The sequence below is a fragment of the Stegodyphus dumicola genome, chromosome 7 (genome assembly GCF_044657685.1).
Source record: "Stegodyphus dumicola isolate Sdum_Otavi_A_Nest chromosome 7, ASM4465768v1".
Lineage (NCBI taxonomy): Eukaryota > Metazoa > Arthropoda > Arachnida > Araneae > Eresidae > Stegodyphus > Stegodyphus dumicola.
The window spans coordinates 31,375,825-31,398,540 of record NC_140774.1 but is presented as its reverse complement, the minus strand read 5'-3'; the positions used below and the strand labels follow the sequence as shown (position 1 = coordinate 31,398,540).

At 35.6% G+C, this 22,716-nt stretch overlaps 1 protein-coding gene and 1 pseudogene across 1 annotated transcript in view; both read left to right on the top strand.

The window, feature by feature from the left end:
* The window catches only part of ttv (exostosin glycosyltransferase 1 ttv), a 491,560-nt gene that overhangs the window by 145,797 nt on the left and 323,047 nt on the right, over nucleotides 1-22,716 (top strand). The window lies entirely within an intron of this gene.
* LOC146996146 (elongin-C pseudogene) lies at nucleotides 12,443-13,355 on the top strand (annotated as a pseudogene).

The following is a 22,716-nucleotide window of genomic DNA, read 5'->3' as shown; positions in this document are numbered from 1 at the left end:
TGTAAAACGCAGATACGTTGGCTGTGGTCCATGTCTTTTTGTGGTTCGATATTTTGAACTGCATATTTGCATTAGGAATATTTCGCTGCAATACAGTGTTCTAGTTACAGATCATTATTAAAATTGTATGAAACATAGTCAGATGAATCAAGCAATCCTATGTCGGTGGAGAGTCGAAAGCCTTAAATTGGCAACTTGGTAGTATAAGGAAATTCTGAGATACTGTCTGTGCATACTCAACCATTAATTAACATAGATTCCAGAATTTAGTATAGATCACATTTATGGCAGATGCAGCTTTTTTGTTCTTCTAGCCAACTCAATTTGTCTTCGAATTGCCATTGATACTTTGATATAAGTACTATGCTTGTATCAATGCAGAGTATTGTTACGTTTTTTCTGACACCAGTTGTACAAACAAGATTGCCCCACCCACAAATGTAGTACATCAAATTTCAATGTAGCCCAATGTCGTCCTTGTATGGCCATGTTTAATCTGAATGGAATATCAATAAGCTCCAGGTGCGGCCTTGTGCGGCTCCAGGGAGTTGTTGCATCTGGATAGTGGAAGGCGCGGGACATATGCCTGCTTATCCCTGTTAAACACCAGGCGTCCCCGTCCTCCGTCACCTGTCACCTGACACCAGTTGTTGCGTTATTTTCTTCCTTCACGTTCGTACGGGGTTTGTAGATTTGGAGTGAATAACGACGACACTTGATGGATGAAGTATCGAAACACACTTTATTTACCAATATTAATCAGATAGCTCCAAAATCACTTTTACAGTCGTCGAACTGTTATAAACAGGCTGACACTTTCAACGACACAGCCTTCACATTGTCTGGCAATAACGGTGGAGACAGCTTCACTGCAAAGCACCAGAGTACAGCTCACGACTCTGCTTGATCGTTCTCGAAACTCCACGCACTCTCGAGACTCTCTACGTTACAACTCGCGATGCACTCGACAAAACACAAGAGTATAGCTCTCGACCCAGCACAGTCTAAGACAAAACTCGACGATGCACTGATTCGCGATACACTAAAAGACTCTCTCGATGCACTCAACGACCAACTCGGCGCTAGACTTCCAGACACTCGCTCAGTGACTGACTATCAGCTCGCTAGACGAGGCACACACTCGATACTAACTGCGGATGAGCAGGATTTATATAGCTTTCGGCTTGTGTTCGGGAACATTCTGTGCTAAACCGGTAAGAATTCGTTCCAGAAGATTCTCCATCCGTCCATGGCATATCGTTAATTTTGTCGCCAAATGGGCGATTTCTCGCCTTCCTTTGCCATTTTATGGCAACCTTAAAACTGCTTTGCGGAGAAGCTATCTTACTGCGCCTTTACATTTCGTAACAATATTATTGCGCTTTTAGAAGCACCTCAAATAACCTCGATATGGGGCAACCACACGTACGGAACCTTAGAAGGTATGCTCAGTGATGAAAGTTCAGTAGTATTAGAAGAAATGAGACCCATACCATGTGGAATCTTGGAAAACTCAACTGACATCAGTTGTCGGGAAAAGGCAAGTCACGAGGTCGTGACGAATCATCTTGCTTATTGATATAGAATGGGAATTTTAGTTTATTTCTGCTTTTTCCATAATTTCGTAACGCTGTTTTACACTTATCTAAGGGAGATTTTGTACTAATAAATTCTGAAAGTAGCATCAGAATTAGGTCTTTGGCGTTCGGATCGTCTCAGATATCTGGCAAAGTTCGCAGTCTATTTAATGAAACAAGTTTACAGAAAAATTTCGTAGTATAATTACGTAGTTTTTACTAAATAATGTAATAATGTTCTTTTTGAGTTAGAAACAAGAAACAAGAGATTTTATGGATGTTTTTCTTAAAGCTAAGTCTTAAATTTTTTTCAGAGCTGAACAAACCTGTTAGCATGCAAAATTTCTTTTTTAACTGTAAGGAACTGTGGCTTATCTGTTATGTAGCAGCTAAGGGCATTCAACTAACAGTTGGAAAATCCGTTCTTCAATTTCCGGTTTATTTTATTATTTTTATTTATTTATTATTTTGGTTACTCTTTTAAAAATGCTTAATAACATATTGTTACGAAATGTACGGGTACGGTAAGATAGTTTCCCCGCAAAGCAGTTTTAGAGTTACCACAAAATGACAAAAAACGACAGGGTTGCCACATTTGGCGAGAAATCGCCCATTTGGCGATATACCATGGACGGATGGAGAATCTTCTGGAACAAATTCTTACTCATTTAGCCCAGAATGTTCTCGAACACAAGCCGAAAGCTATATAAACCCTGCTGGTCTGCAGTCAGTGTGTGTGCCTCGTCTGGCAAGCTGCTAGTCAGTCATTGAGCGAGTGTTTCGAAGTCTAGCGCTGAGTTGGTCGTCGAGTGCATCGGAGAGTCTTTTAGTGTATCGCGAGTTAGTGCATCGTCGAGTTTTGTCTTAGACGGTGCTGAGTCGAGAGCCATACTCTTGTGTATCGTCGAGTGCATCGCGAGTTGTAGCGTGGAGAGTTCCGAGAACGACCAAACAGAGTCGGGAGCTGTACTCTGGTGCTTTGCAGCGAAGCTGTGTCGCTGATTGTGTCAGCGTGTTTATAGTATTTTTTCTACGACTGTAAAACGTGATTTTGGAGCTGTCCTGATTAATATTGGCTAAATAAAGAGTGTTTCGATACTTCATCAAGTCTCGTCGTTATTTACTCCAAATCCGTACGAGCCCCGCACGAACTGGTGTCAGAAAATAACGTAACAATATTATTTCAATTCAAATTGACCAACTTTGGGTATTTAAATTGAGAAAATTTGGAAAAAAATATAACTGTTCTCGGTATGTTAAAATTTTCAACAAGAATGTTAATTAAGCAGAGTATATATGATACTTTAGCGCAAAAATAGGTATAAGTTTCCTCTCTAATTTAAAAATAAGCGGAAGAGGCTGTTCTTTTCTAAGAATTTGACTTCACACAAATAAATGACGTTAATAGAACTTTTCACATTGATGACTGAAAACTTTGCACCTATCTCAAAAGAATAAAATATTTATTGGATAAAAAATTCGAGGTACTGAAACTCGAAGTCGTTCACGAAGCAGATTTCAGACGTTAAGGCGTTTTATAGCATATGCGATAGACGTTGCCACATATTTTTGTAAATTAACATTAAAGAAATAAATTATGTTTATATATTTTTTAAATCTTAGTCTGCCTTTATAACATGAGTGCGGTTACAAAATTATATTTTAAAAGAGAAAAACAGTCTTAATTTTGGGCTGCATTCTGAAATTTTGAAACAGAAATTTTCTATAAATCGTATCTGTTATACCTGTTTCTACATTTCGTATCTGTTATACTAAGCCTGCAGTCGTTTCAATTTTTTTTCTCAGCTATAATCCAGGAAACTGAAAAAGTCACATCAGTGGATAAGTTTCTGACATTAATTCAGTTTTACTTTCTAGTGCTAAATGTAACTGTATTTCGGAAAGTACTTTTTTTTTAATGCGAATGCAATAATGTAGCTGTGTCTTAAAATTCTTTATTATTTTTAAAATTCCTTTATTATTATTTTCATATGTTTTAATCGTGAAACTTGACGTTTCTAATCGAAGTAGTGGTTCGCCAGAACTTATATGACTTTACAAACTTCCTAGTTAATTTGAAATTCTAATCCAAATCATGGCACCGTAAATCTCAGCATGCGGAGTTCAGATTTAGTATTGCTGCATATTTAGTTATTTTATCTAGCGTACTGAAATATGATAAGGGGCCGATGGGGAAAATATTCTTGTTTATTCAACCGCTGCATATTCATCTGATTCTATTTATTTCTCGTCATCCTGATCGATCGTTGCCATCCCTAGACGAAATACAATGCCGAGCAAAAAGAGAAATCAGCCCAACCACTATTCGAGCAGAAACAAGATAATAACGACTCGGAAGATTCCCGCGCCAGACACCACTGACATCTTTCAGTTCGCGATGTCTGCAATCCCCCTTTCGTGCATCTTTTGCTCTTGCGCACAAATGATGACATCTTGTTCCTTCCTCTCCAAGCGTTGACCCTCCACGACCCGGGGAGTGCGTTTATCTCCGGTAATTACCCTGAAGCATGTCTTTCCTTCGGACAGTCCTTTCTGCTTGATGGATGGTAATTTGAGTCGCGACGTAAGAGCCCAATAACTGTCCCTCCCCCCTCGTTTATTGTTATGAAATTTGGACGAGAACTCCCAGCTAGTGATGTGTGTATGGAGGGAAAAGGCAATCTGATTGGTGGGCGCACTTGTGACAAATTTTTTGATGACGTAAAAGCAAGGCTGAGATTTGGGCTTTAAGATGTGGGATTTCTGTTTGTACAATAAGAATTTTCTCGCTCTTCCTCCCCCTTTTTTTAATAAAGGCTTGAAGAAACTCTTCGAAGTGCTTATTTATTTTTGTTTCCTGATATGTCATGTCCGCATTAAATAGACGCTGTTGCCATAAGAGATTTCGTTTTTCATCAATGCAATTTAACCACGTATTGCTTAATGCGGTGTTAAGCGTTAAAAATTCATTTTACCTGCACTTTTTAACAACACTTTGAAAGCAAGTGCTATTTTACACTGTGAATATCATAAATAAAAATAATTTAACAAATATTCTCTATTCGTAAAAATCAAATAAAAATTTAATTAAGAAATTTTAAAAGAAATAAAAATATTATTATTATTGCTGCGAACTAATTTACAATATCATTTAAATTCTAAGAGCATATGTAAATTAATTGCACGTATCTAAAACCATGGAAAAATATATTATTCCAAAAAAATTGCATAAGTGAATAATAGTTGAGCAGGCAAGGAAACAGACTTATCGAGGGGAAGTTGCCCCCAAACCTAACTCTTCAATTATTCAATTTGTGTTTCGTCATCCATATAGGCAAAGGTAAAAATTCAAAACCAAAAGTAAAACCAAATGTTGTGAATTATTAAAAAAGAAATTTAAACAGTGAAATTTTGAGAAAATAGCGAGTAAATGACTAGAGTTAAAATTAATTAAAAGTCAATTAAGTGTAGAAAACCAAAGTAATTTAGAAACTTTTGCCTATTGGAAACTTCCCCAACACGAATTATACGTGTAAACCTAAGATAAACTATATACAACAATCAAAATTATTAAATAAAAAAAAAAAAAAAAAAGACTAGTAAATAGCAAGTTTTAATTTAACTTAACCTAGATCTACATATTAGAATTTCTGAGTTGTACTAGCATTTGCTAAACTTGTTCAGTTGAGCAGTTTGTTACTGCTAACTGTATAAATAGAGGGCTGTAATGTAAAGTTGAGTGCTACCTTTGAGACCTGTTGTAAAAACCTATGTTGTAAAGTTTAAAAAATGTAAAATGCTTGTTTTGTGTGCAAAAATGTTGCTAACCTTGAGTTATTGTTAAAAAGTGTGAACTGCTACTCTTTGTGAAAATAGATGTTGCAAACTACTAAAGATGTAAAATTTTTTTTTTTTTTTTTGAAAAAAAAAAAAAAAGGTTTGAAAGACATTGTATAATAGTTCCACACCACGATCTTTAGGTAATCCCTTCTTGACCTGCATCCGAAATGAAATTTTTACTGAGATATAAATTGCAGGTTCCTGTGTTACTTCTATTTTTAATTTTGGTCAAAGAATTAATATACACATTTTTAATATTTTTAGCCCGAAAGAGCGTTAGCTCAGAAGGGCTATTAATTTCGTTATGGTAATTTGCGTCGATTAATTGCAAATGTCCGTGTCACATTTCAAACTGTTGCAGCCAAATATTATCGCCCTGTGTTATATTTAAGGAAATTAAATAATGAATAATCTGCATAAATGTATATATGTTTCTCGCATTGTGATAAAACAACGGTATTTAGAGAGATCAAATTTTAAATGAGGTTATCCTACTGCAAATATGGGCATCTGGAAGACCAAATTTGAAATTTGGAATTTCCTTTATTATCGATTTCATTTTTTGCAACACTTTAACGAAGTTTTGATTAAAAAAACACAACAATTTCAAAGCGAGCAAAGGGAACATTGTATCGGGGGGGGGCATTTTTATCTCCAGCGTGCGAGACTGTAAATTCTAAAGATATAGTTATTTTAAAGCTATTTTTCGACATTGCTGTTGAATTGAATTTTATGGTTTAAGTGCGAAGAACGTGATATTTAATAAATAAAGGTAACACAGAAAACGTTAAAAATACGCTCCTTTGGTCCTAATGTAAAATCTGAAGGCTTTAGGATTTTTTATTTTATTTATTTTGTACCTATGCCATTTTCGCACAAAAAATTTAAAAAAAAAAAAAATGTGCAGTAAGAAATAGAAGTTTTGCAATTTAAATTATAAAAGTTCTATTTAAAGTTGAAATCTCTCTTTTGTGAGTTGGCTTTTAATTTTACTCAGCAGTAGGTATTTGGTTTTATAAATTGGCAGCGCTCAATATTTATATTTGAGGGGGAAAAATAAATAAATAAAAAATAAAACATACGTATGTTTTTTCTTCACATTTATTATATATATATATATTTTGATGGTAAAATCTTATTTGTAGCGTTGAACTGTAATCTGAAATTTTGAGTTAGGAGTTTCTTTTTCTCTTTTTAGCTGTCTTGTGTTGCGTGAGTTATAGAGGAACGGAACAAAAGGAAACGACGAAATATTGCTTGCTTCAGGATCACTGTGCCATAGAAAACATCTCTCATGATCTAAGTTTTAGTTTCAGACAATTTGTCACCATTTTAGTTCGATTAAGAGGAGTACTATATTTCATAATAAAAGTGTTGGCATTTTTTTACACGTGTACCATTTTCGACACAAAGCATGGAGATGCCTGTTGTTCCATAAAAGTTATGTTTTAACTTCAAAACAGCAGTCTTCATAACGGTACCGGCACTTTTATGAAGGTTTATTAGTTTCAAGTTAACATTCAAGCGTTTGTAGAGATGCGATTTTATGCTGGGACACCACTGTAAAAATTTTTGCCTCCGCGCAGTCTTTGCAACCTGCTTGAAGGTGCGGGGCCTCTATGAGATTAAAATGCGTGTTAAAATATTCAGGGTCTGATGGTTTGATTCATAGGGTGAGTTGGTAGTATTTAAAATATAGAAGAAGGGTTTTATAGCCGTAAAATTTAATATTTTTATAGGGTGAGTTGGTAGTATTTAAAAATTAAAAGAAGTGTTTTATAGCAGTAAAATTTAATACCTTTATATGGTATTGAACCTTTATTCACGAAGAACTCTCTTTACCGAATACTTCTCTCTAATGGCCAGTTCCTCCATCTTCGAAGTCTTAAAATAAGACATCAGTGCATTTCATCTTCTGATAATGAATATTTGTAAATGTAGAAAAAGAATTAATGCTGAAATAAAGGATTCTTGAGAGATTAACGTTTAAGGCAAAAAGATAAACAAAAAGCACGAATAAAAAGGCTATATACTTTTGCTATAAATTTGTTCTGAAAAGAAAGTGTAGAATTCGGGAGAGAAAAATAAGGTAACCTAGATAGCTGCAAAATGAGAATGTTTATGAAACAATAAATTTCTATAAGAATACGTAAACCCTAAAAACAGGACATCGATTTACTTCTATAGCTGAACAATAATGAACAGGAAATGCTAACCTAAAAGCTTTCCTATTGGCTATTTTTTATATTGCTTCTCTATTTTTAGAGAATAGACTGTGAGGAAAGTGTGTGGGGGGGATTAATAAAAGAAATGTCATCTTGTATGATGCCTTTGTTCCGAAGATAAAGTATAGAATTCAGAACGGTAAAGATAAGAGTTGTAAAAAATTTGACCATAGAGAGAATTCTAAGTGGCAGTGATATAAGTAATGCGAGGATAAATTACCCCAAAGTGTACTGCAGGTGCATTTCCAACCTTTTCTTGTAGTTTTGTGAAAAGAGGCTCTTAAAATGATGAACGTCTTTCGCATTCTTTCACTAATTTTGGGCAACAGATATTAAGATTCCAGTCTGTCTTTAGAATAGATTACATTGCTCAGAATACAGAACACTTATTCGTTTGATTAGGTGGGGAATATCCGCATGTCTAAGTGGCACGTTTTATAGTGTGATTATTTGTCATATCATCTAAAGGTAAAAGATTAAAACAAAACGAAAAATGAAACGTACACACAAGTAATAATGGATGCTGCGGAAAATACAAAGGCAATTTGCGAAAACTGTCTATTTCAAAAAAGGTACGTATGCATTAGAGAATTACTCTAAAGCAGGGTTTCTTAAACTGTGCATCGCGACCCCCTTGGGAATGGCGGGACCTGCAGCAAGGGGTCGCCAAAATTTTAGCAGTTTTCGTATTTCTTTAACTTATTATAATAATTTTACAATTATCAAATATTTTTACACAATGTAAAGAAAACATAAAGACATACATAGATAAAGACAAGACAATACAGACAAAAACGAACGTGTCGACGCATTCTTTTTATAATATAAGCGTTCATTTTCCTTGCTTTGCACGTGACGTTGTCATTTCGTCTGTTACTTATTTAAAATTTTCACATTGTTCTATGTGAAACTTAAAATTAGAAATTAAAGTTAATGACCTGAAACTGCAATAGAATATTACAGTACTAATGAAAAAATTGTCAGTTTTACTCGTGCGTGTGTCGGACTTGCGCAATACTTAATGGGATCCCACAAAATTTTTGTAAATATTATGGGGTCCTGTGGGTCGCGAAAACCTCTCAGTGATAAAAAGGGGTCGCGACTGAAAAAATTTTAAGAAACCCTGCTCTAAACCAAATAAGTAAGGAAAATCTGAATTTGCAACAGCAACGCAAATGCAAAAACATCAAAACTTGTTTTTGATTGGTATTATCCTGCATGTGCAAACAGTGGACCGCTGTTGTCACAATATGCGATATAGAAGCAGTCATTAGGAAAAACTGATTTAAAAACTTCGAGCTAGCTTTAATGTTTTAAATCAGATCGTAACGAAGCTATGCATGGTAATCCACAGTTTTTGAGAGAACTGATTAAACGATTTGAAGGCGGACATGCATTTCAAAGACAGCTATAATTTGAGTGAAACTTATCATTTTTTTAGACCAAAGGCGCAATTTGCCCATAAAAGCTATTAATTTCGTTTTGACATTTAGCGTTGGTTCACTATAAACGGCGTTTCACTTTTCAGATTGTTGCTACCAAATACTAGAGCCCTGCATTAAATTTAAAGAAATTAAATTATGAAGAAGCTGCAAGAGTGTATGTAGCTTTCTCGCACTGTGAAAAAACAACAGTACCTAGAGACATCAGATTTTGAATAACATAGACCTCCACTCGAATATGGGCATCTGGAAGCCTAAATTCGAAATGTTTTATTATCTATTTCATATTTTGTGAAACTTTAACGAATTTTTGATTAACAAACTCAACGATTTCAAAGCGAGCAATGGCAATACTGTACGGGGGGGCATTTCTATCTGCAGCGCGCGAGGCTGTGTATCGGAAATTCTTAAGTCAGACTCTTTTTTTTTTTTTTTTAATTATTTTGTGATATTGCTGTTGAATTGAATTTTATGATTTAATTGCGAAGAACATGTTTTTTTTTTTTTTTTTTTTTTTTTTTTAAAGTTCAAAGGGGCTTTGTTCCCGAGAGACTGTTTTTGTTTTGCAATTTTGCATCGAATCACTGTGAATGTCCGTTTCATTTTTCAAACTGTTGCCACCAAATATTATCACCCTGTATTATATTTGAAGAAATTAAATAATGAAGAATCTGCATAAATGTATGTATGTTTCTCGCATTGTGATAAATCAACGGTATTTAGAGCCATCGAATTTTGAATGACGTAATCCTACTGCGAATATGGGCATCTGGAACACCAAATTTGAAATTTGAATTGGCTTTATTATCGATTTCATATTATGTAACACTTGAACGAATTTTGGATTAACAAGTTCAGCGATTTCAAAACGAGAAATGGCAACACTGTACGCGAGGGGGGGGGACACCATTTTTATCTCCAGCGCGCGAGACTGTAAATTCTAAAGACAATCTCATTCTAAAATTATCTTTTGATATTGCTGTGCTGTTGAATTGAATTTTTATGGTGCGAAGAGGTTAGGTTAGGTTATTTAATTACAGAAAGCCTCGAGGGCTATCTGCCTAATGGGAGGGATGCATCGTGGAGGACTTTCTAAGGGAAACTGGCGCGTATACACGTTACAGATGGAAAAACCACGAAAACACCCATGCAGTCAGCCCGTTCGCGGGATTCGAACTTCGGACCGAACTACCAGTGTTTAGCGACTTTACCACCCGGCCGCTGGTGGGCCTTAAGTGCGAAGAATATGATATTTAATAAATAAAGGTAACAAACAAGACGTTAAGAAAACGCCCCTTGGGGGATAATATAAACTTTGAAAGTTTTCAGTTTTCAGTTTTTTTTTTTTTTTTTTTAGGTGTATTGCCAGAACGTGTGTTTAAAAATTGGAAAATGCATTGATATGCAATACGACTAGGATTTTCTGAAAATATAATGTTTAAAAAGTATACATTCTAGGAAACATGGTTTGCGTGTGGAATCTTGGCTGGTAGCTCATATTATAATGAAGTGACTAACTAAATTTCACACAGAAAGAGGGGGCTTTTTGATTGAAACTGCGTATTTTAGTTAACATTGCATCCCATAAAGACGCAATGGGAAGAAAAGGCGAAAATATAATTCTTTCCTCGCTACTATATTAACCTCATATTTCCTCCTATTACTATATTTTCTAGCACTATATAGAGTCTCTTTCTAAGGGGAGATTTAAGTATTTGAGATTGAAAAATAGTTCAAAAAGCTGCTATTGGGTCATTTTTTAAAATCAAAAATGAGTTAAATACTTGTCTTTTTAGATGCGGCTTGCTGGATATGATAAACTTTTGAAAAACGTTCAATCAAGCTATGTCCAAAAATATTATGAAAAGGAGGAATTTTTCAAAATAATTTGGAGGATTAAGACGTTATAGAACGATGAATTGCAATAGTGTGTGAAATGGCTGTTTGTCTGGCCGCGTGGATGTTAAGTCAGTTGCATGTATTACGCATAAGCAATACTTATTAGGTCTTGTGAAAGATAAATACCATGGTAACATTATTTAAGATCTCTCAAAATTTAAAATATTCCACTAGAGAAGTTTTTAACACTCATGCTGAATAATGATGCAAGAGCGGTGAAATATATTAAAGTAAAATCTATATTCTCAATATTTAGGCATATAGCTCTTGTGTTCATGCCGTGTTTATGTAACCTAATGTAATTTAATATGAAAACGTACACAGATTTGTCTAACACACTTATTACAGCTGTGAGTTTTCGCGAGTGATTATCACAGTGAAGCCGTTTAAAAGCTTTGGTAACTTCTGAAAAGCTTACTTCTTGCGTAGGAAGCTATTTCCTTTCCAGAAAGGTGAATCATATGGGGCCTCACTGTGACCGAAAGAGGGGCTTTCACGAATAACGCCCATCATTCGTTTATTTCATCAAGTGTTGAACCAGAACGCGCCTCTTTTTTCCTTTTTTCGTATCATTTGTGGTGTAAGTCCTCGTGACCTTCTGCGTATTAAACTGCGAAAAACTATCTTAGATATCGAGAGAAACTTTTGTGAATAATTTGTACAACTCAAGAAACTTCGAAATAAACATCAGCTATTGCAAAATGTATGAAAACCGTGTAATAGAAGGACAGAAATGACAAATGTAAAAGTATGCTTTCAGCTAATGCTTGCGTCTTGAATATTTTTTTTAATCGTAACACTCATTAGCAGCCTACCAACTCTGCCAAAACTTGCCACGAGCTGTTTTCTTTCTTTTTCTCTTAATTTTATGTTTTATTTTTTTATTGTACTTAGTCAAACTGATGTGTTAAGTCTAAGGTTAATATCTACGTGAGCAAATAATGTTTGTACTTGTAAGGCCCATATCACACTTCCTTTGTTTCACACGAACAATTGTTTCGGACAATTTTTCTACCTGGTTTACTATTGAAAGAAAGACGTGCGACTTTTTCCTTCCTTTCCGAAAAAATTGCAAGTTGTTCATTTTTAACAAATCAACTATCAGCTTCGAATGCTATCAGCATGTTTGTAATGGGTAACCAGTTTTTCCTGTGTTAATCCCAAAATAATCTGTGGTGATTGACTGTTGTGACGAAGCAGAAAAATTGTTCAAACATTTGTTCTTCCGAAGCAAACGGATGTGTGATAGCAGCCTTAGGAGACTAATGAGCAAAGAATTATATGCAATGTCCGAGTTCTTTGAGGTCAAAAGAGAGTAGTCTGAATTGAGTTTCTCGAGACAAGTGACGTCAGAACCATAGGTGACGAATGTCAAAGGAGATCGTATTGTGCTATGAAGTTTTTTTTGTGGTTGACTCTGGATTTTTAGTTCAGTTGCATTTCTGCTTACAGACCTGAAGGTTGTCTTCGCCTGTGTGAACTTTAGCCCTACTTGTGGATTAACGTTAAGATGGTTGTTTTGGAAGATAAACCAACGTATGGAGGCTGCGAAGGTCCAGATGCCGAATACGTTAAACTCATTTCTTCGGATTGTCACGAGTTCATTATTAAAAAAGAATGCGCTCTTGTTTCGAACACCATCCGAGCCATGTTGAGCGGTCCCGGAGAATTTGTCGAAAACGAAGCCAACGAAATCCACTTCAAAGAAATACCATCGCACGTGCTGCAGAAAGTGTGTCAGTACTTGACGTACAAGATCCATTATACGAATAGTTCAACTGAAATACCAGTGTTTCCGATTGAGGTCGAAATAGTTTTGGAATTGCTGATGGCCGCTAACTTCTTGAATTGTTAACAATCTTTAATTTGTGACTGTTCCCTTTCATGGATTTCACACGTAAAGTGGTCTTCACGAAGTGTCTTTTGATGCCAGGGCGGCACGCAAGAAGATTTTGTGATTATAATATTTATTAACTGTAACTGATTTGTGAACTTCTATGTTTCATACAGGGTCATATATAATGCAGCTTCTTCTGTTAGTAATTTTTAAGATTTGTCGTGCTTGTTTCGCAGAATACTCAAGATATGTCTATCTTTCATTATAAGATCGAAGTTTTTCAGTGAACATTGATTTTAGAGTAGTTACATTTAAAGACTTATAATAATTGATATGTTAAATTAAATAGTTCAATATAAGCAAAACTTTGATTTTTAAACCTGCGTTAATTTTGGTTTTTTAATTGTAATTTTTGAGGGAATAATGCTTTTTAAAATGAGAATTTTTAGTAAATATTGAATTTTAAATTGCAATTTTTGAGTGAATATTGACTTCTAATTTGTAAATGAACATTGTATTTAATATGAATTTTTGAGCAAACTATTATTTTAAACTGGAATTTTTTCGATTGTGTTTCCCTGCAATAAAAGCAAGTATGTGAAATAATTTTGTCTTTATTTTAAGAGTACTTTGACCTCGTGTAAGAGAAGAAGTTGACCTCGTGTAAAATTGCCATTACTTATTTGAGTTCTGATTTTTACACTATGATATAAAAACAAGTAGTTTTTTTTAGTTGTAAGGATTATTTAATGATTTTCTTGATATTATTGCCCATAAAAATGCTAATTTCTGACAAGTTAATACGAGTTGCGGAAGTTCGCGTGTAAGAGTGAATTACTTTGCCTTTTTTTTTTTTTTTTTTTTTTTTTTTTTTATAATAGAATAGTTTTGATGCGTGCGTATAACATGAATTATAATTTTGTCCCCTTTATGAAGTGTTTATTAAAATTTATGCAGTTAAAATCACTTACATGATCGGTCGAAAATTATGATCTTCGCAACGAAATGTTAAACCAGTTTTTAATAACGAAGTATTAAACTGATTTGCTGACCACATTTTACATCTATAATTATCTGTTTACTTTTCTGCATTTATTTATACATTCGTAAAAATACAAGTGTTTTGTAAATTATTTTTGCTTTCTATACGTTGTGGTCAAAGTGAGAAATCGTATTAGGATTAATAACAAATCAGTTATCCTTTCCAGAACTCGAAAAATACATTTATATCTATTTAAATTGAAATTATAGACTATTTTATAGATAACAGAAATTATAGGCAAAACAAGTATAGAAAATGTTCATAAATGCCAAAACTTGAATGAAAGTAGTTTTTTACATTCTTAAACTAAAACTAAATATTGAACAGGCAGTTAAAAGTCTGACTGCATTCCCCCCTTGAAATTATGAAATCTCCTCCGGTTCAGAACCCCTGATTTAAATAATCAGAATTATTAATAATTTTTTATGTATTTTAAGGAAGATTTTACAAAAAATATTTCTTTTCTTATTCCATGAATATTAGTATGAAATTCATTGAATACCTGAGGTCAAAATGTGGCATGTATTTGACAAATGCTGAAGAGAGCTAACGTCTTATATCTTGAATAGAGAATGTATGTTACGAAATGTCCAGCCACGGTACGATAGCTACCCCACAAAGCAGGTTTAGGGTTGCCAAAAAATGGCAAAAGGCAGGGTGGCCAAATTTTGCTAGAACGACAAAATTGGCGATATGCCATGGGGGATGGAGAACCTTCTAGAATGAATTCTTACCGATTTGGTCCAGAATGTTCTCGAACGCAAGTCAAAAGTTGTATAAATCCTGCTGGTACGCGGAGTAGATAAGCAGCCATCGAGTGTCTCGGAATCCATCGAGATGATAGTCAGCCAATTGAATGCATAGTCGAGTCAGTTAAAGAGCCAGTGAGCGAGTGTCACGTAGTCTACTGCCGAGTTGGTCGTCAAGTTCATCGGGAGAATCTCTTAGTGTATCGCGAGTTATTGCATCGTCGAGTATTATTTTAGAGTATGTAGAGCTCCGAGAACGATCGAACTCAGTCGAGAGTTGCACTCTAGTGTATCGTTGAGTGCATCACGAGTTGTAGCGTCGAGAGTACGTAGAGTTCCGAAAACGACCGAGCAGAGTCGGGAGCTGTACTTCAAACTATCGTGAAGTTGTTTTCACCGTTATAGCCTGATAGTCTGAAGGCTGTTTCGCTGATTTTTCAGCGTGTTGTTATTCGACGACTGTGAACGTGATTTTGGAGCTGTCGTGAATAACAGTGGCTAATAAATTATGTTTTGATACTTCATCAAGTGTCGTCGTTATTCACTCCAAATCCACAAACCCTTAACGTGAGGAGAAAAATGTAACAATATATATCAGCGACTTACCAGGGCATTTGTTTTACTGAACAATCATTACTCCTTGTGAAATTTTGTGTTGTGTACGGAATTAGTTCTGACTATTCGTCATATGGTTATTTAATTCAAAAGGGCTTCCCCCTACCCCCCCCGAAATAGCAAGAGAATAAGTAGGGCTTTATTTTATCCGAAAGACAGCTGTCTTGTGTATACCATCCATTAAAATACATTTATATTTATTTAAATTGAAAATAACCATGGAATTGAGATATACACACAATCTCCTCGCTAGACCAGTGAAAATGTGCTTTCTGTTAGGGCATGGGTGGCCACGAGGCAAATACTGCATATTTTCGAATACTTAGAAAGTTACATTTTGTGTTGTTAGTAAGTGCGGTTAGGTGTTTGATTTTTCTTGCCTGTTTCATGCGAATACGGAAGTGTGGCAATAGAGGGATGCTTTCATGTTTCCACTGTCATGTAGATGCCTGCAGCTTTAAACAAGACAGCTACTGACCAAAAAGACAAAGATCTTCATAAAAGCGTTCTCTTCCATATGCAGACCAGTTTCTAAACCGAGAAAAGCATTTGTCGTAAGTGCAGCTTTATGATAGTGTATCGTTACGAAGCAATTGCGACATAAGATGTTCGTGTTCAATAAGATCATCGTGGTCTTGTTGTCTAAAATTTTGAGCATGTTCTACTCGCCGCTTGCATCGTCTTGTAAATTTCTTCTTAATTCTTTGAGTTCTTTACCATAAAAACGAAAATACTTCATATTTTCATTTGAATGATTTTTGTACAAGGTTGCCCACTAAAATTACGAAAAGTCGGAAGTTGAAAATTTATTAAATGATAAAATTGGATTGGTTGTCCAACTTCTTTTTTTCGTCTGTTGCGTAGTTTGCCAGAGAAAACCGGTAACAGAGCCTGATTATCAGCAGATAATCCTCTACTGCTTTATCAATTACCTGTAGAGTTAATTTTAGATCCGAGATTTTTTCCGCTCCGTTTCATGGTATTAAATGACTTCTCCTCCAAAGAAGTCTCGTAAGAACTGGTCCTGATATTTTTAACTTCTCCTATGGGTCACATAGTTGGAACTCACTGATCCGAAATTGGGATCGTCAGAGAGGACATTGGAGGAAGATTTTCCGACTTTTCTAATTCCTTTCTCTTAACCACATCCGCAAAGGCGATGTTCAGAGGTTTAGATTTAGCGTGACTATATTATTCCGTTGAGAATGCACCAGGATTGTTTCAATTAGCTTTTCTTGACAAGAGACTGATTATTTGTCATAGAACATTCCCTGATGTGTAAGTAAGGTAATGGATTTAAATTCATATAGCAGTATAAAAATCTTTTCTTGTTATCACGGATTTGCATTGATTGCTTAGAAAAATTTAAAATTCTCTATTACTTGGCCCAGTTAAATGCTTGTAAAAATCTTTCTATACTGTTTGTTATCGCAGCTTTGCACTGATTAACGATTTGCAAAAATTAAGGATAGCGTGGAACTTAGTCCTGTTATTTTCTTAATGATAGATCTTTCTTGACGAGGAAGCGAGATGAAATAAAAGTAGCAACCCTAAAGCAGAAGTAGTTTTGTGTTGTTGGAAACGTGACGCGAAATGCTATGTAGACTTCAGGTTATGAATGATTGTATCGGCTGGCGGGATCCCCTTTTTTCCCCTTTTATTATTCGTCTGATTCCCGCCCCTCAGACATATTTTTTTTGTTTATATACCTCTTTTTCAAGCCTCGGATTGGCCTCCCTTTTTTTTATATTTTTCCTCGGACTTTTCCTTTTTTGGAGTTTCCGGGTAAAATTTGAGCTAGTCTTGATTGTAGCGATTATCGCGCTTTTTGGCGAAGTGAAAAAAAAAAGACGCTAAAGAAAAAATATATTCAAGCAATCTTCAGCTGATTTGATGGTTAGCAAATGATACGATGTGGAAAGTGATAGTAGTGCATATTTTTTCTCCCTGTTAATTGAAAAGGGAAGGGGAAAAAATCGAATTGCAATCGTTATAATTAGGTAATTTCGTGATGATAAAATTTGTATTAAAAATTTGTTTCGGTCTAACAATTAAGCTGTCTGTCTGGAAGAAATAGGGGTTTTGAACTGTGCTGATAGAATTCCAGCTTTACGAAACCAATACGTTACACATAATGCATTCAGCTGTGTAATACTTTTGTAGCTTTTGGGGGGGGGAAATGTCAGCTATATGTATATATAGAGAGACTATATTTTTATTAATTAAGGTAAAAAATGTTGTTACGAATTCTGTATATATGTAACTAATTTTAGTGAAATAACACCTAAAATTGTGCTGCATCTTGTATAATGTAACAGCAAATGCCTTAAGAAAGCGAAGCTTTTCCATAAAAGTAAGATTACAGGGGCAAGTCTATTTAACATTGAGGTATATGGCTATGTCGCTAATTTGGCGAGATATCGACAAGATGGTTATAGCTTTGGCAACTAATTTTTGTCACCAAATTTGGCGAGAAATCACCAAAAGTAGACAAACTTGGCGAGTATTTGGTGACATTTTGGTTTAGTCCCTGTATAACTATAATTGATCTCTATATGTAACTGTAACATAACTCATATATATAATTTTGTATGCCTCTTGGTAATTTTGAGAAATGGAAGGTTCTAGGGATTTCTCGGCAGCCGGTGGAAAACTGTGTAAGTACAGATCATCAGTTCTCAGTTTATAGTGATATTGGTGGTGCATCACTTTTTATTCACAGCACATACCACAGATACAACATTTAATTAATACATTTAGAAAACTTTAGTAGATATCCGAGCTGGTGACACGATCAGAGACGTTAACGAAGATGGCACTCGTTATCATTCGACGAATAAAGTCTCCACACCTCAGCTCGCTGGCGGAGCTTCCCAACTCTCTTTTTCCAACAGGCATCCGATTAGAAGTCTCTTCCCTTTACGCATGCGTATTCCTCAGTTACGTCGTTGCCATTCACAGTTCTTTAAAATAGGTATTAAAAATGAATTATAGTCCTCGTAGTGTGAGGAGTCTGCTAACGAAGTTCTCTCTATTCGAGAGCATCATAGGGCTTTCTAGTAGAGAGTTCAGGAGCGTTCTTTACACTGTTTTCGTAGTATTGAGAGATCGTGCTTTCGCTTTTTGGATCCGCTTTGCTTTGTGTGTTGTGTTTAATATTATTAGTAGCTGGAAATAGTAACTACTGATTGTTACATTGTGCTCTGTTAATCGGAGAAGAGCTGTACGAGTACTTTTGTGCAAAATTTCTGCACTGTAAAGTGTTTCTTTTGGAAAAATTAATTTTATCAAGCTGTCATTGGTTCTGTGTGTATTCAATCCATTACGAACCAGTGCGCACGAAACAATATAAATACAAAAATTTTCTTAAAAAAAAACTTTCTTCTTTCTAAAAAAATATAAATATGAAAAGATCATTGTTTAAGTCAGTATGAAACTGAGTAATTTCAGTGCCTTTGTCATGCTGATTGTTTGGAGATTGACGCTTTGTCATTAAAGAAGTTGTTATGCCTCTTGTCACGCCGAAGCTTATAAGGTACTTTCTCTCTCTCCTTTCCGCATGCTTTCGTGGTGTAATTGGAAGCATACTCGACGCATATTCGAGAGGCCCAGGGAGGGCATTGCACAATCTTCACGTCTACTGCTTCAAAATAGCCTAATGATCTACCAGTGTGCTGTTGCACTCACTCCTGTTCCGCCTTTTTTGTCTTTTTAGAATTATTATTAAGTATCGTTTTCTTCTTCGCACTGAATACAACTAAGAAAAACTAACTCATATTCACGTCAAAAGTAGCCCGCCAGTGTCCGAGCGGTAGAAGTCTCTGAATACAGGTAGTTCAGTCCGGGATTTGAATCCTCGCGAACGAGCTGACTGCATGGGCAATTTCGTTATGTCTCCATGTGTAATGGGTATACGAGCCAGTTTTCTTTAGAAAGTCCTCCGCGAAGGCATCCCTCCTTAGGTAGGTAGCCCTAGTGTACTTTGCCGTAACTTTGTAGAGTCATTAGGTTATTTGGAAGCAGGAGAGGTGAAAAAATGAACAACGCCTTCGCCGGTGCTCGAACCTCGGGCCTCTCGAATACGCGCCGAGCTTGCTGACCGCTACAGTACGAAGGCATGCTAAGAAGTTGGGAGAAGGGGGAACGTTAGAAATAAGGAAAAAACCTGAAAATCAACCATGCAGCCAATCTGTTTACTTGTTTTTGCCTGGTTTCTGGTTTACCAGTATTCAGCGGCTTTATTCGCTTGCCCACTCTTGGACCAAGTGTACTTATTAATCCTAGTTAATAATTATACATTTAACCAGAAAAACCCTTTAAATAGCATAGCTAGCTTCTTATTAAGTAGCTAAGATTTTAAAATAGTTAACATGCTTAAAAATTTGGAATTTATTCATTAAAATAATTTTACATTTCCTACTTTTTTTAATCACCGATTTGTGATCACGTAACGTGCATGAGATACTATTGATCATATTTTGACACCTTCACTCATACCACTGAGTAGTGGTTACTGCTATTATAGGTAAATTTTACCAATTTTCAAAATATTCATAAAGGTATAACGCTATTTCTAGTTAATTTATTCTATCGAGCTCGCCAACTTCATAATCACTATACTCCAGATTTGCTATAATTTACAAAATTACACCTTTCCAACATCATCATAATTTACACACCATGAATATTCAATACATTTCCATGTAGTTATCCTCGCATCTAACACCTGTAATACTGATTTCTTTTTAAAGCTTTAAAGAGGCTTGTTTCTTTGGCTTTTGAAAGGTCTGCTCGTTTTCTTGATGCTTAATCGTTTATGGTATATGGTATATGGCATAAATGGTATTGGGAAGATCTGAAAAGGGGTGGAATCATTAATCTGAAGGGCAGTAAAGGGGCGTTGAGAATGAAGCGGGTAATAAAAATATTATCAGAAAATTTTATTGTATTCCTTCAGTGCTTTTCTAGAAATATTTAAAATACATACTTGATTACACAAACATTAAAATAACGTATATTTACAAGAATCATATCAAATGATGTCTGTCGATCTTTTATGCAAGTTACCTTACTAGTGGCTGAGTGGTTAAGACCGTTGAATACTGATATTTCGATGCCAGGCGAACGGGCTGGCTGCATGGTTGGTTTTCATTTTCCCAGCGTGTAGTGTGAATACAAGCCTGTTTCTCTCAGAAACTCCACTGCGAAGGCATCCGTTCTCTTAGGCAGATAGCCCTTGTGGTTTTGCCATTTTTAAGTAACCTAACATAGACTACACATTTTTGCAAGTTGGTCCAAGATGCACGCTTCTTTTCCAAGAAACAGCAACTTAAAAGCTATCATTCTAATACTCTACGAATATGACTGCACATGCAGTGATGTTTTGTTTACGCAAGTAGCTTGTTCCTTCAGTATGTACGACTGTGCATGATATCACAGGAATCCGTGCGTGTATTTTCAGGATCATTATAAAAATTACTTTGAATAGTCTTCCTTCATTAATATTCTGTTTCCGTATTAAATAGTGATTTTTAGTGCAGTAAATACTTAAAATTTGGAAGCGTTTTCAGTCAACACTTCCAGAAAATATTCGAAAGACGTCTTGTATATCATTTTTCCAAAATAGACGAAGGTATCTTGGAAACGAAACCGCGAGTCAAAGTTGGGAAGCTGTGGTACCATGAACCAGGCTATAATATGATATTTTCTTTCATGGCTTACATTTGTCACTAATTGAGTAACCGACATGACTTGTAATAGAAACTTGACTGTTGTGGCAGCCGTCTGCTTTGCCTAGCGGGTAAACCCCTGCGTCGGCACTGTTTTGGTTAAGTGTGAACTTAATTAGGATTTAGGTTGTCCGATTCAGTTGATATTTTTGGCTTCGAGAAGAACTGGTGTTGTGTCCAGTTAAATTGTTGTGCGTTCAAGTCTGTGCTTGTAAGTCGAGGAAACTTAAATTTTGTGCTGTTGTATTTTAAATAAAAATCACCAACGTTGAGAAAATAAACTTAATATTCTACATTTTGTTTATCTCTTGTTTCCACAGTCATTTAAGCGAAGGTTAATAAATCGCGACCACTGGGAGGGACATTTGAGAAATAGTAGTCGGTACAGGTAATTAATTAGCTAGTAAGAATGCGCAGTCGTTAGAAGATGTTTGCGCTTCGGAAATGGTAATCGGATGGATATTTATATGAAATCTCTTTTTGTTTGAAAAAATTAACTACTTTTATTAATATACAAGGACACAAATATCATACTTATAGCCTGTTTATATTTAACAGTTAACCAATACAGTATGGTAAATAACACCAATGTTACTCTCTCAAAATTAACAAAATAGGTTTCAAAATTGGTAGCTTCTGTGGAGTGTCCGTAGGTATTCATTTCCTTGTCACGGAAATCCTGATTGTCGTCTTCTGGGAGAGACGCTTAATTCCGCTCCATTCTAACTGCATCCGTAACTGCCAAATCCTCCTCCCTCAACTTACTTCTCTTGCCTCCCCTCTCCCTATGACACACACACGCAATTGGACTATCCGTAAACCAGCTATGGCATTCTCTGTAAATCAGGTCGAGAATCCAACCTCGGTTCTGACCATCAAAATTAATTAGTAAATCGCTTAATTATTACCACGAATGCCCAGGAGGATGCGTACCCGGCACGAAGGAAGGGGCGAGCTGCGATTCAGGTATTGACGTCGTAAGCTGAAATGTGTGCCATGATCAGGATGGAGTTTAAATGAAGATGGCATTGTGAAAGGGCGACAACACGGGGGTTTGGCTTTAATTGGGAATCGTCATCGCTACGCCAAAATTGGAAATACGTCAAATTTCTCTTTCGACGTAAACGCGTTTAACACTTGTTTTTTGGAGGGGGATTGGTGGTGGATGAATTATGGCTTTCGCTTAGTAATTTTTTATAATTTTAATCTCACGTAGTATGCATCTTTCTAATTTCACAGTGTACAAATTAGCGAAAATAACGTAGAACGTATTTAAGCAAAAAAGAACAAAATCACTGGTTTAGAGTTTTGGCATGTCGGTGGCGTTTTTTTTTTTTTTTTTTTTTTTTTAAGAAACGTGGGAGACAAGTTTCCTGCAGGGGCAACTTCATAGTTTTTCCTTGTGTAACGCCAGATGACCACTCCAGAGCTGGTGCAACCGGAGCAGCCTCTTCGGGTGGCAAAATTTTTTAAAATTGACATAAGCACTTGATACTTGATGGTAGAATTTAAAAAGCCGTAGCGATTGCATGTGGTGGAAGAAAGTTTAGCGGTGGTTCTGAATACCAACCAGTTTCGGTTAGAACGTTCTCTACGACCGTTCTGTAATCTTGGGATCCAAACTAAAAGACACATCGTGCATTTAATATGCAATATATTTGGAATTTTATTTTTGAAACTGCGGACGTCTTATATAACTGTAGGAATTAAAATTAGCCTGGAATTTTATTTTATAATATTAGTTCTTTTATTTATCATTTA